The 12,382-nt window shown below is 41.9% G+C and overlaps 1 pseudogene; it reads left to right on the top strand.

Annotated features, from left to right (window-relative positions):
* Positions 1–483: 483 nt before the first annotated feature.
* Positions 484–12,382, top strand: part of LOC132209837 (carboxypeptidase B2-like) — a 30,849-nt pseudogene continuing 18,950 nt past the window's right edge.

Below are 12,382 nucleotides of genomic sequence, written 5' to 3' on the forward strand. Positions count from 1 at the left end.
AAAGACGTTCAAAAGGCTAAATAGCTTGAACCTACTCCTAAGCTCTCTGTTCCAATATTCATATGATCGTGTGGTGTTATTTCCCATTAGTACTTTAGTCTGCAGCGGAATGGTGTCAGATGAGACCGATACTTCTCATATTTAGTCTATGGCTACAAGTGGTAGTAGTGTTCTCCACAAGAGGAAACATCTCTGCATCTGCTCTGTCAAGACACCTCAGGATCTCTTACGTAGGATTCAACATCTCATGTATTGATCCATAGTTACAATGAGCCAATCATATTTTTCACTGATGCCTCCAATTCCTATTCTCAAAATTACTATTCAGAAAGGGAGCAGTGTTTTAGTAACTTGACCAATTTAATTAACCAATGTGAATAATTTCATCTAATCGTTCTGTAGGAGAAAGAAATACTGCAAATATTCGCGTCATTAGACAGAAATATTGAATAATTATTGACCTCTGATTTTTACCTGGAACACATGAACTTTATACAGTATGATGAGTTGAGTAATGAGGTAAGTGTATTTAAAATAAAAAAGAGACCTATTAAGTCAGCAAGTCAAACTCAAATTAAAGAGTGACCTAAAAGAAACTTTAAAATCATGAAAAGGTTTGGATACAGCAGAATGTTTCCTGTTATGAGAAACAGCTTAACAAGATGATCTAGGGCAGTCACCAAGAAATCTAACAGACATTTCAGAAGAAGCCTCTTCACTCAAAGAGTGGTGAGAACGTGGAACTAGTTGCCACGGAGAGTAATTGAAATGAACAGCACAGATGTACTTAAGTGGGGGAGGAGAAGATTTTACAAGCAAATGAGAGTAAAAGAGAAAGAATAAATGCTTCAGAGATAGTAGGAACTGCAGATACTGGAGAATCTGAGATAAGAAGGCGTGGAGCTGGATGAACACAGCAGGCCAACTGAAGGAGGGTCCAGGCCTGAAATGTCAGCCTTCCTGCTCCTCTGCTGCTGTCTGGCCTGCTGTGTTCATCCACCTCTACACCTTGATATCTCAGGAATAATTGCTTTTTTCTTGAGTGGCAATGAGTAACTGTTGGGGTACTGCAGGGATCAGTGCTTGGGCCCCAGCAATTAACTATATATTTAGGTGAGGGAACAAAATGTAATATCTCCCAAGTTTACAGATGACACAAAGCTGGATGGGGCTAGATATAATTCTTAGAGCTAAAGGGATCAAAAGGTATGGGGAGAAAGAGGGAACAGGGTGTTGAGTTGGATGATCATCCGTGATCATATTAAAAGGTGGAGCAGATTTGATGGGCTGAATGGCCTACCCCTACTTTCTATGTCTATGTTTTATGAGAGGGAAGGGAAAAGAGGGTTAGATTTAGATGAAGAAAGTGATGATGATCAAGTGATAATATAATTGCTGGCACAACTGATTGGGCCTGTTTCTGTTTTACTTTTCAATCTTCCCTTCACGTCCTGCACCAGCATGTCTCCCACTGATTCAACAGTGTCTCGACACAAAATATTCAAAATCTCCTTGAGCGCCAGATACAGAGTGAGGATAAACAGCCTTTCAATGCTGGAGCTTCACCAAGTATCACCCAATCCAAGAGGTACACTTTATAGATGAGAGATGAATTGTCTCTTTTTCCGCTTAGATCTTCAAAAACTCATTTACTGTTTCTCTCTCAAGCACTCAGATATGGATTGGGCAAATGAAGGAAAGCTATCAAGAGTTAGTGACACAGCATCTGCTAATGATAACCCACCAGAAATGGCCGATGTATTATTCAAATGTATCCAGAGAGTGTTGTACACAGTGTTCTGCCTCATTTTTTCATATCATTTCTGGTTCTTAACCTCCCTGAATCAACTTTGGCCCAGCAATGATCTCCATCACACAACAGGTTCCACCTTCTCTGCACTGCCTGACCCCACTGCACCATGTGACCGTACAATATAGCTCAGCATATTTGCTTTCCCACCCATGGGTGACCTTTTAAATAGAGCCCCATGCACGGACATGAGACACCACAGCGGCCAGGATGTGTCTCTGCAGTTATGGTTCAGAATTAGAGTCATAAAGCTGTACAGCCACGGAAAGAGACCCTTCATTCAACCTGTTCATGCTGACCAGATATCCTAAATTAATCTAGTCCCATTTGCCAGCATTTGGCCTATATCCTTCCTATTCATATACTCAACATATACACAGCTCAATGAAGTGGGAGAGGGATGGAAATTCTCACTTCCTAAATGCTTAAAGACCATAAGATATAGGAGCAGAATTAGGCCATTCAGCCCATCGAGTCTGTTCTTTCATTCGATCATGTCCATTGGGGGAAATGTTAAACTGGGGTGAGCTGGACAATGGGAGCAAGTTCAGCCCCAATATTTACAATGGGTCATAGGTAGCAGACCCTTAGTGTATAATCCAGCCCTAGGGTTTTCCTGCATTGCCTCAAAGTGATGCACTTCGTTACTAGTTCCCGTCACAGAAAGCAGGCACTTAAGATGTGAAGACATTATCGGTTGTCAAAGGAGCATTAGGGATTAAAAACTAACTCCAGTCACTAAGAAATACGGCCAGGTTCATTTAGATGCTGATATTTTAGATTTTTGACATTTTGTCTCACCGCGCAATTCAAACACAAACATCTTGTGGAATTTAATCAAATATTTGTTTCACTGGTAACTTTCATGATCTAATGAGTATGTAAAGTTGTTTAGTGCTGTTTGTTTGCTGGAAAGTACTTAGCGATGAAGAGTGGCAAGAATATGGAATGTGCTGTCAAAAATAGTGTTGAAGCGAATGGCATTAGTGGACCGGTTGTCACGCTAGGTAAACAGGTGAAGGAGAAAGGAACAGGATACTCTGAGGATAGGATGACATGAAGGGTAGGAGTAAGGTCATGAGGAACATAAACAGCAGCATGGAGCAGTGGGGATGAATGGAATAAATTTCTGTCTCTGTGCCATACATTTTGTGCAACTTGATTCGTTAATATGGAGAGTCTTTCAGGAATGCCTGAAGAGTGGTCGTCAGGCTAGATTAAGTTCATGAATGTCAGGAATAGAACAATCCTTCAGCTCAATGGTGATATCATTTGCTATTTTCTACTTACTAGGAAATAGCTTAAGTAAATAGCTACTGGGCATTCTAGACCATTTCCTTGCCACTGCCACTTCCCCTGTCCAGTGGGTGGAAAAGATCCCACATCACAATTTGCAGAGGAATTTTTCCCTGACCTCTTAGCCAAACGATATCACTTATGAGAAAGAACAAATTTCAGAGATATGTGACACTGAGTGGGTGAAGGTTACAGCACAGATTAAATTAGAACAGCCTAGAGGGGCTGAATGGCCGACAGGTGTAGCTGCGTTCACTTCCTGCACACATTGAGATTGCAGGACCGGGACAGTCACTAACAGTGCCCAGTTGGGATGGGGAAGCTCGATGTCAAAAATAGCTTCCCGATGATACACGTTTCTCTTTGAACTGATTTCATTTTTAGCTCATTATCTGAGAAAAACAGCAGACAACAGCTGAGAATTTCGCCCTTGGCCGCTCCTGACATCCATGGGCAAAATCGGCCTCCTCCACCACCCAAAAGTCCATCGTTCCCTGGCCAGGCTGTCCAGTGTAAAATATCCTTTCACATCCATGTTCAAGGAACACAGAAATGGAAAGATAAACAGAAATTGCTGGAAAAGCTCAGCAGATTTGATTCAGAACTGTTCTGAAAAAGGGGGACAGGACCCAAACATTAACTCTGATTTCTATTCATAGACGCTGCTAGACCTCCACGAACAGTGGGAACGAACCTGATTGAACAGCATATAATGAATTGAATTTATAGTGATGGAACCAGATGCAATGAGCAACTATGACAATCCTTCTTTCTCCAAGCAATGGTGACTTGTGCAAAATAGTCTCCACCCTCGAATTTCTGTCATTCTCCTAAAGGATGTGGAACACTAATCAGCTGATCTGCTTCAATGAGGAGAATACTAGTCATTGAATGTTGCCATTCTTACAAATTTGTTTCCAGTATGTCTTTGAGGAAAGCAGCAGAAAACCTATAAAAAGTTGATACATCATAGCAGCTTTGAATCTGGGAGGAAGGAAGATTTGTACTTTATCAGCTGTCATCTCCTCAGGGCAGTCCAAGGCACTTTACAGCAAGGGAAGTGCTTTTTGAACTTCAGTTGCAGCTGTAAAGAGAGGAATCAAAGCAGCCAATCTGCACACAGCAAGGTCCCACGAACAGCAACATAAAAAAATTTGATAATCTGCACTTTGTACTACAATTCTGATGGGAGAAATGCATTGGTAATAAAAGTCCATTACTCCATGAGCCTAAAATTAGTAGAAAAGTTTTAATTCAGCCACCAAATTGTTTCCCTTTATTAATGACTATCCAGAATAAAAGAGTCTTTCACCAGGCCTGTAATTAACTCACCAATAATTCGATTATTAGATATGTGTCAAATGTATTAAAGATTTGTCAAAATGTGTCTTTAAACAAATGAAGAAATGTTTGAACAACTGGTTATATTCTAGATTTAAACAATATGCCCTTAATTGCAGGGAAACACATTTACACAACAAAAGGGATGACACAGTTCTGCTGAGATGATATGGGTTTTAAAGTAAAAAGGTAAAAAATTGTAAAATAAACCCTGAGGGCCATAGGTCTGAATTCACAAGATGGAATGACACAACTTCTCATGATTCACCAGGTATCCTGTCATTGGCATTGAAATGCTGTTCACCAGAGAATGATGGAAAATCCTCAGATCAGACTTCAGCTCAGATGGAAGTTTGGTTAGATTTAGGTCTTTGGATCAAAGTAATAGTTCAGCTTTCAGGGTTTTTGAGGTAGTCAGAGATACTGATATTTGGGAACTTTCTCCACGCCCCGTCTGGAGTCTCTCAGTTTGCAGATAATATGACTACTATCTAAAATAGATGATATTTACTGAGAGAGATCTGTGCAGCTAGTTCTAATGTAAGCTTTACACTTGCTGTAGGAGAAACAGACTTGCTTGTTGCACACTTTGTAGGTTTTTGTTTGACTGTCACACATAGGTCCTGGAAAATCAGGAATCAACTCCAGAAGAGTGTTGCTAAGCAGCCTTCAACAGATAGGACCCATTTCTTTCAAACCAAATTTGTTCAGCAGTTAAAGCCAGAAATAACCTTAATCTCTTATCTCCCTTGAAAGCTTTGCTCGTCTCCTTCCCAAAGTAATTCGACTTTTCAGTAATTAGCACAAGAACAGGTCATTTGTTTGAATAAGTCCATGTCAGTTTTTGTGCTCCACTCAAGCCTCCTTTGACCTGTTCGCATCTAAATCCATCAACACAAATGACCCTCTGGACTTTGCTCTGTCATTTGCTTAGCTCATCTCCCTTTAAATACATCTTTGCTATTTCTTTCAACTCCTCCCTGTTGTAATGAGCTTCGTGTTTTCACCACTCTCTGGATAAAGATGTTTCTTTAGAATTCCCTATTGGATTTCTTCGTGCCTGTAATTACCAGCAGCTTAAGTTGCAGAGGGACGAACAGCCAAGATTACCTGCACACTTGAAAGTACAGTCAATCTCAGGAAGGTAGACAGAATCCAGTATAATGGAAACAACAGTTTACTTACAGAATGCTATGTTTTCATTCAATCAGGTGAGACCTAATTAGTGCTCTGTATCAGTAAGTTGTAGATGTTAGGTTAGTTAAGCTCTGTCATTATCACTGCACATAACTGGGGAAGATGGCTGGGGTGGGGCTTGGTAATGTGGGCGGTTGGTCAACCTTAGCTGGGTCAATTTGCACCCAAGCTTTCTGGTCTTAGTTTAAGTGGGACATAACTCAATTAAAATAACTCAGCACCACACAGACTCTGTACCTTTTCCACATGTAACTTGAGCCAGGCGTTTTTTTGTTGAAATATCTGCGCATTCAGATATCCATCTGATTAAAAGTAAAAAGCTCCTGAGGGGCCGATCCCTCTTTCTACTCTTTGTCTGTAATGAGGGTGAACTGCATCTGGAGTGTCCCAGTTCGTGGATAATGAGGAATTGTGTGTGTTCCTTAGAGGATGGAATTGGTCAGAGAAGCAGTAATTTAGATTTTAAAGGGGGAGCCACAAGGCAACCTACACAGGATGTGCAAAAATGACATGCAATAAATGAGGCAGCTCAGGGTAAAAAATTATGTTGCTGGGAACACACATGGGATATCATTGCCCATTTTGAGGCGGCTAGATGCATCATAACGCATTTATCGAGAAAGGCAGCATGTTGTTTCCATTACAGCATCCAATTTGGTAATTGGAGATCAGAGGCTGGGAATCCTGCAGCGAGTAACTTACCTTCTGACACCCTAAAACCTGTCCACCATCTACAAGGCACAAGTCAGGAGTGTGATGGAATACTCCCCACTTGTTTGGATGAGTGCAGTTGCAACAATACTCAAGAAGCTTTGCACCATCCAGAATGAAGCAGCCTACTAGGGTGGCATCACATCTACAAGCATCCACTTGCTCCAGCACCAATGCTCAGTGGCAGAAGAGTGCACTATCTACAAGATGCACTGCAGAAATACATCAAAGGTTCTCAGACAACACGTTCCAAACCCACAACCACTTCCATCTAGAAGGACAAGGGCAGCAGATACATGTGAACACCACCACCTTTAAGATCCCCTCCAAGCCATTCACCGTCTTGACTTGGAATTGTATTGCCATTCCTTCACTGTCACTGGGTCAGTGTCCCGGAATTCCCTCCCTTATAGCATATTGGGTCAACCCACAGCATCTGGACTGCAGCGGTTCAAGGATGCAGCTCACCACTGCCTTCTCAAGAGCAACTAGAGATGGGCAATAAATGCTGATCAGCTAGTGACACCCAAATCCCACGAATGAATAATAAAAGAAATGTTTCCACTAATTTATACCTGCAAGTCTATTCTAACTAGTGATCAACTCTGAAGATCTTCCTGAGATTGGTTCCAAATTTTATTTGTGCCAACTGTAGTTCCGTTGTCCTAATGTCAAAATTAGGGTGACAATGCAGATTTGTCTTTCCCATTGTCAGGGTGCGTGCAGGTCGCAATTTTGAAACTTGCAGGTGTCTCAACACTTGGAAGAACTGTCACCTGTGAGGATGATAGCAAAAGATTTCGAGAGAACTGAGCGAGGCTGGTGGAATGCGTGGCAGCGGAAATTTAAGACATGTTGAAATATGAGGTGATGCGCTTCGGTAGGAAGAGTGAGGAGGGGTATTATAAACTAAAGGGTACAATGCAAAGTGGGTGTAGGTGCAGAGGGAATGTGCATGCAAATTACTGACGGTAGTAGGGCAATTTGAGAAAATGGCTAGAACAAAAGGGGGATCCTGAGCTTTTTAAATAGTGCCTTCAAATAACTACTCCTAATCCACTTTGTCCAGTTCCTGTCTAATTTGGGTGTAACTGGTCCTTGCCCGAGTAAGCATCCTCACCCAAGGGCCACTCTTATCCTTGGCCATGACTACTCAAAATCTTGTGGAGTTGTGGTCACTAAGCCCAAAATGTTCTTCTACTGAAACATACATTGCATGTCCTGGCTCATTCCCTGCTACCAAGTCTAATACTGCTTTCCCTCCGATTGGATTGTCAACATACGTTCTCAAAAAGCCCTCCTGGATGCATCTAACAAATAGCCCTTCATCTGAGCCCCTAGCTGTAAGACAGTCCCAGCTGATAAGAGGAAAGTTGAAGTTACCCATCACAACTACCCTGCTTTTCTCACACCTTACCAGTATCTGACAACATATCTGCTCCTTTGTCTCCCATGTGCTGTTGGGAGGTCTGTAGAAAACTCCCAACTTTGCGATTTTACCCTATCTGCCATGAGCTCCACCCATAATGCTTCACTGCAAGATCTCTTCGATGTGAACTCCAATTCACTAAAGAACTCAATCTTGATGGTCAAATTAAAAATCAAAACAAAAAATATTAAAAACACACTGCTCAGACACAATCGACGGAGAGAGATGGTTTTTTGTCAGATTGGCCCTTTGCTTCGGTCAGTTCACCATGTCCTAAAGGGAAGGAAACTACCATTCCTACCTAGTCTGTGACCCTTACCTAGTAAGTGACCCACAGCAATGTCATTGAATCTTAATTTCCCTCTGGGCAATAAATACTAGCTTAGCTAATGTCACCCACTTCCTGTGAATGAACAGAATCATAATTTACCTTTGAGCAATCTGTGGTAATTTTGGTTATTTTGCCAAGAGTTGATTAATTTTGTCCCAAGTTGATGTGTCCTTATGTTTTCACACCACATCATCAAATTTATCCATCTACCTCAATTTTCAATGAGGAAGCAACACTTTTAATTCATCAAATCTCTTGCATTACTTGATTGGAAGATTTTGGTCACAGCCTTTGTCATTTCCACCCTTATTTACCTCCTTCAACAAATCTAAAATGTGTTCCGTGCACATAAGGTCACTATCCTGGACTCTTTGCAGCTGTGTGGTAACCATCTCCTGGAATATGCACTCCTAGAAATGTTCACTCTTTGGTCAGGCATGCAATGACTCGCGTTGCTCCTTAAATCGAGATTTAGAGTGACTTTTCCTGTGGTCTTCTTTTCTACACATTCCACTCCATCAACAATTTTCACACTGAAAACACATGACACGTCTGTACAGGACATTGGTTAGGCCACTTTTGTATTACTGTGTCCAATTCTGGTCTCTCTGCTGCAGGAAGGATGTTGTTAAACTTAAAAGGGTTCAGCAAAGATTTACAAGGATGCTGCCGGGATTGGAGATTTTAAGTCATAGGGAGAGACTGAATAGGCTGGAATATTTTCCCAGAAACATCAGAGGCTGAGGGGCGACCTTATAGAAGTTTCTAAAATCATAAGGAGCATAGATAGGGTGAATAGTCAAGGTCTTTTTCCCAGAGGGCAAACTAAAGGGCATCAGTTTAAGGTGAGAGGAGAAAAGTTTAAAAGAGACCTAAAGGGCAACATTTCATGCAGAAAGTGGTGTGGGTATAGAATGAATTTTAAGAGGTGATTGTGGAAGCAGGTACAATTACAATATTTTAAAGGCATCTGGATGAGCACATGAATAGGAAGCGTTAGAGAGATACGACCCAAATGCTGTCAAATGGGACTAGATTAATTTATGAGATCTGATCAGCATAGAGAAGTTGGACTGAAGGGTCTGTTTCCGGGCTGTATGCCTCTATAACTCTATGACAAGCCCACTTCGTCTCAAACGCAACTCCTATACAGAGAGATCAATCTCCGTGTTCCCCTCTGCAGAAATTCCAGTGCTCATTTGGTCTTGGTGATCAGAACTGGATAGGTTAGTCAGGATGTATTTTGATTACAACGCCGTAGCATTTAAACATATATTCTATTGTTTTGGGTCTGCCATTCAATTACCTGTTAGCTTAACTGATTGAAGATGGTTGGCCATATTTTTTGACATTTGACATACTTAGTTGATACACATTAAATATCTCAATACCATTCATGCATTGCCCATTTTCCCTGCTGTGCCTGTGTAGGTATAGATTTTATTAGTCTTCAAATTCCAACATGTCAAAATTTATTTACACAAAAGGGAAAAATAAAAGAATTCTGCAGTAGTTATATATTTTTCAAAATCATTCACAGGATATGGACGCCACTGGCCAGGCCGGCATTTATTACCCATTCCCATTTGCCCTGGAAAAGGTGACAGTGAGCTGTCTCCTTGAACCACTTCAGTCTAGGGACACCTGCTGTGCTTTCAGGGAGGGATTTGCACGATGTTGATCCAGAAACAGTGAAGGAATGTAAATTTGTTTGGAAGTCAAGGTGGTAATTGTCTGCGGCTGTTGCCCATTTAGGGGATAGACAGCCCAGTCTAGACAGTGCTGTGAATAGAATAATGTTTAATATAGAAGCATAAAATAAAATGAGCAGGAGTAGATCATTTGGCCCTTCGAGCCTACTCCACCATTAAAGTGATTATAATTGATCATCTAACTCGGTGCTCTCATTACGATTTTACTTCATACCCTTTGATCCCTAAAGCCCTAAGAATGATATCTCAATCTTTCTTGCAAATACTCAATGCTTTAGCCTCAACCCCTTTCTGTGGCAGAGACTCACCATTCTCTGAACAAAGAAATTTCTCCTCATCTCAAATACTGGCCCAGACACTAGGAAAATTCCTCTTCGTCAAAATAGAGCCGCCAGATGTTTTATGCTCCCCTCAGCTAGGAAACTGGGGGGTTTTGGCATGCCACATCTTAAAAATGCCATTTCTGAGGTGGGACTTGAACCTACAACTTTAAGAGGTAGGATTATTACCCAGTGAACTATTGCTGACAGTATATAGATATAGCTAGCAGCATCAAAGGACATGGAGGTTGCCAAATTGAAATCCTCATTGCACCCTTAATTTATGGAGATACGAAGGTGATACATTTCAAGCTAGACAACTGTGACAGGAGCCTCACTGGACAACATCTATGAGCGGAAATTCATGGGAACTGTCCTGTCATCCCGATTAGAGTTGCAATTAAGAACCACCATTGAGTGTGAACTCCATACAGGTTCCCTGGGTTGCCCCCCACCAGCCCACGCCGACTCCCTCAAAGTCACCCCACATCTCTAAACATTCAATTAAAGCAATTTATAGAATTGGAGGCAGTCCTGCAGGAGGTCATTCGACCCATCAAATTCCTGCCAGCACTTTAAAAGAGCTATCCAATTAGTTTGACTTGCCTGATTTTCCTAATGGCCCTACAAAGCTTTTTCTTTTCTGTATGCAACCAACCTGTTAAAACTCTTGAGGTGCAATGATAGTGGCCATCCTCAAGCCAGGAGGTCTGGGTTCAAGGCCCAGATACTCCAGAGGAGAGTCATAATGTATCTGAACAGGTCAATTAGAAGTATTTACATCCAGGTTGCTTTTGAAAGTTATGATTGAATCTACTTCTGATTCCCTTTCAGACTTTAAAAAAAATTCTCCTCTTCTCCCCTCAATTACCCTTGCAGTTGACCTTAGACCTGTGTGCTCTGTTTCATTTAATCTTCACTGCTTTAGGGGATAGCTTTCCTACCTCTTCCACATAGCCGAAGTTAATTCAGCCTTTCACCATCTTTATTTACAACATGAAGAAGCTGCAAATTGGTAGCTTGTGGGTTAAGAATGTGGACAGACGGTTCTTAGCTCCCAAGTCGTTTAGTGAGAGTTTGTGAAAGTCCAAGGGGCATCTATTTATGAATACTACGCAGTGGTGGATAAAACATATCTCTGTCCTGGGGATATTCCCTCTGACCTCTGGCTATTTTCAAGCACAGTGCAGTGAGTAAGTCAAATATATTTTTCTCTTGTATTATCAGTGAGGAATGACTGCAGCACTGTTGGAGGAGTTCACTTTCTGCCGTGCCATTAAACAGAAGTACCGGCCTAAATTTTTTGTGTATCGTGATCGGCAAAATTAGAACTTCAGTTGGAGAAGCGCATCAGGACCACATAGAAAGTGCCAACTTGATACCATCAATAGCAGACTGAAGGAATCAGGAAAGCTGACTTTTCGGGCCGAGACCCTTCATGTCAGCCTTCCTCCACTTCTGATGCTGCCTGGCCTGCTGTGTTCATCCAGCTCTATACCCTGTTAGCTCAATTCTCCAGCATCTGCAGTTCCTACTATCTCTGAAGGGATCACTTCTTTTAGGGAGCCCAAGGTGTTGCTGACAATTCTCTTCCATTTCTTTCTGATGTGTCCTTAGACACATGTGAATTGGCCAGAGGGGAAAAAAAATTCACGAATGTTTGTTGTTTTGCCATGAAAATGAGCTCTCCTGCTAAAGGATTAATCACCCAGCTAACGCTAATAGCTTTCCTTCATCCACATCTGATTCAGCGCTGGTTATGGTGGGGTTGCAGAGATCACGACCTAGCCAGCGCATTGTGATGCGTCAGCATTGTGCTGTACCGCACAAAGCCACTGCTCCCCTCACATTCGCTGGACATTTCCGGTGTCATTTGTTTAAGTGGCATGTTGGCTCCCAGTGCCAGGGACATTGTTTTAGTTCCATAAGACCATAAGACATAGGAGTGGAAGTAAGGCCATTTGGTCCATCAAGTCCACTCAGCCATTTAAATCATGGCTGATGGGCAGTTCAACTCCACTTCCCTGCACTCTCCCCGTAGCCCTTGATTCCTTGTGAGATCAAGAATTTGTCGATCTCAGCCTTGAAGGCATCTAACGTCCCGGCCTCCACTGCACTCCGTGGCAATGAATTCCACAAGCCCACCACTCTCTGGCTGAAGATATGTCTCCTCATTTCCATTTTAAAATTTACCCCCTCTAATTTTAAGGCTGTGCCCACGGGTCCTAGTCTCCC

Source organism: Stegostoma tigrinum, chromosome 7 (assembly GCF_030684315.1).
Source record: "Stegostoma tigrinum isolate sSteTig4 chromosome 7, sSteTig4.hap1, whole genome shotgun sequence".
Lineage (NCBI taxonomy): Eukaryota > Metazoa > Chordata > Chondrichthyes > Orectolobiformes > Stegostomatidae > Stegostoma > Stegostoma tigrinum.